The sequence below is a fragment of the Penaeus japonicus genome, unplaced genomic scaffold (assembly GCF_977035675.1).
Source record: "Penaeus japonicus unplaced genomic scaffold, GWHDUDI00000001_assembly GWHDUDI00000011, whole genome shotgun sequence".
In the NCBI taxonomy this organism is placed as follows: domain Eukaryota; kingdom Metazoa; phylum Arthropoda; class Malacostraca; order Decapoda; family Penaeidae; genus Penaeus; species Penaeus japonicus.
In genome coordinates this window covers 20,570,312-20,572,811 of record NW_028234413.1, presented here as the reverse complement: position 1 = coordinate 20,572,811, position 2,500 = coordinate 20,570,312, and positions in this window count along the sequence as shown.

Sequence of the window (2,500 nt, the reverse complement as noted above, 5' to 3'; positions counted from 1 at the left end):
TAATCAAGGAAAAAAGATATGTCACCATAATGAGAAACACAAGGAAAATCGTGGACATTATACTAGGAAAAGAGAATGATGTAGACGCCACGATTATAGACTTGTTACAGATCAGAAGGAAAGAATGAAATTTTAGACGATATATTAATGTAACCCACGGTCGGAGTCGATCCTGCGCGCAAAACCGATGTTATCATCATTATCATCATAATTACTAAAACTATCATTAGTAGTAGTAGTAGCGGTAGTAGTAGTAGTAGTAGTAGTAGTAATAGTATATATGTATATATATATATATATATATATATATATATATATATATATATATATATATATATATATATATATATATATATATATATATATATATATATACACACACACATCCAGGATCAGAGTCCCATATAGTCCCATGTGTATAGGTGTTGTGAAACGACCAGACTTACAAAAATGGTCTTTATTGAACCACCAGACTTACAAAAATGGTCTTTATCGATCAGACAAAACCAAACACATACAAGAAACAGGTGTAGAAGCACCAATTAAGAACCATTCAGACAGAACAATTAAAACCAGCAGTCTAGAACCACCACGAACCAGGTAAACCAACCGAAATCGCCAGACTATAATAGAGACAGAAGCGGTAGAACCAAACAGAAATATTATTACTGACAACTTCAAAATCCTAAGAACAGCGCAAGTCAAAATAATTTGAACCAACCAATGCCTGGAACCGGAAGAACCGAAGCAAAAAGTACCGTGACTTGTAATCGAGAACCATCATGAACCACCAAGAACCACATGCCAGACTGCATCGAATCAAGAAAGTGGAACCAAAATGAAAACCATACTAAGATAGCCCCCCCCCCCCGTAAAGAAACAGCTCCCCCCTCCTTCTCTCTCTTGTTTCTCCCCTTCCTTCCCTCTGCTCCATCTCCTCTCCCTCGTCCCTCCCACCCCCACCCCCTGCCTTTTCGTTCCTCCCCCTTCCGATTCATTCCTTGTGGCCCTTTCCCCCCACCCCCTCCCCAACTTGACTCTCTCTTTCTACCACTCTCTCCTTTTCCTTATTCCCCTCCCCCTTCCACCTACTCCCCTTCCCCCACCTCTCCACTCCCATCTCTCCTTTCCCCTACATCTCCCCTCCCCCTCCCCCTCCCCCATCTCACTAAATCTCACTCCTCTTCCCCTTCCTTCCTTCCTTCCATACCCGCCCCTCCCCTCCCCCCATACCCCACCTTCCTCAAAAAAAAACCTCCCTCCATACCCCCATACCCTACACTCCCCCCTTGATAGAAAAAAAAAATCCTTCCTCCTCTTTCCCTCCCCCCTCCCCCCTTCTACCCCCCTCTAAACCCCACCCCCCACCCTACCCCCACCCTACCCCCATCTAACCCCCCTCCAACCCCCATCTAAAACCCTCCCCTCCCCTTCCCCTCCCCTCCCCACCTCCCCTCCCCCCCTTACGAGTTACCACGAACGCCTTGCCTCCTGTGTTTACATCAAACCGGAAAGGAATTCGTTGACTCCTTCAAGGAAAAGAAAGCGACGGTAGGAAAATACGTCGTTTTAAACACGTTCTACCAAAGGACGCCGCGACCCCTGGGACACGCGTATATGTTTATATATACTATGTATGACGTCATAGGATGATACATATAACGAGAAAGGAAGACAAATCATTCTCTCTCTCTCTCTCTCTCTGAAGAGTATGTTCATCGTAATTTTATTTGTTGTCGTTGTTAAGATTATTGGTGTTGTTATTGTTAGTATTATTAATATCATTGTCATTGTTGTCTTTATTATAATTGTTTTTTTGTTGCTATCTTTATTATCATTTTCCTTATCAATGTTATTATCATTAATTTTATAGTTTTTATTATTATAGTTGTTATCATTAATAGTATCATTGATTTTATTGGCATTATCATCATTTCTATTACTATCATAATTTTTATGATTACAATAATAATTATCATTATCATTGTCATTACTATTACTGTTTTGTCATTATTATTATTAGCATTACCATTATTATATTCATTAGCTGATTCATCCCAACATTGATTCCAATTCAATCAAACTCTTAATTATCGTTATCATCATCAATGACCATGCCATTATACTTACCAACAATTTGATTATTCTTGTCATTATTATCATTATCATTATGTCATTATTCTCTCGATCAGTTACACCCACCCAGACAACTGTGACGTCACGCCAGGACCAACGAAGCAACGTCACGCGATGGCACCGTCCAAAGTGCCCATCCGAAGCGCCGTGGCACCGCCGTGGCACCGCCGTGGCACTCCCGAGGGGCAAGTCCTAGGCAGTGAGTTGCCAGGCTAGAGACCCGAGACTGACAACAAGCTTTCACGGGGAAAAAAATAAGGAGAGATCCGCTTCCTGTCAGGCCAGTCAGTCTCAAGACGCCGTGTCGCTCTTGTCTTGTTAAAGGAGAAGGATGTGGTTATTTCCTCTTCTGAGGTGGAAGGGA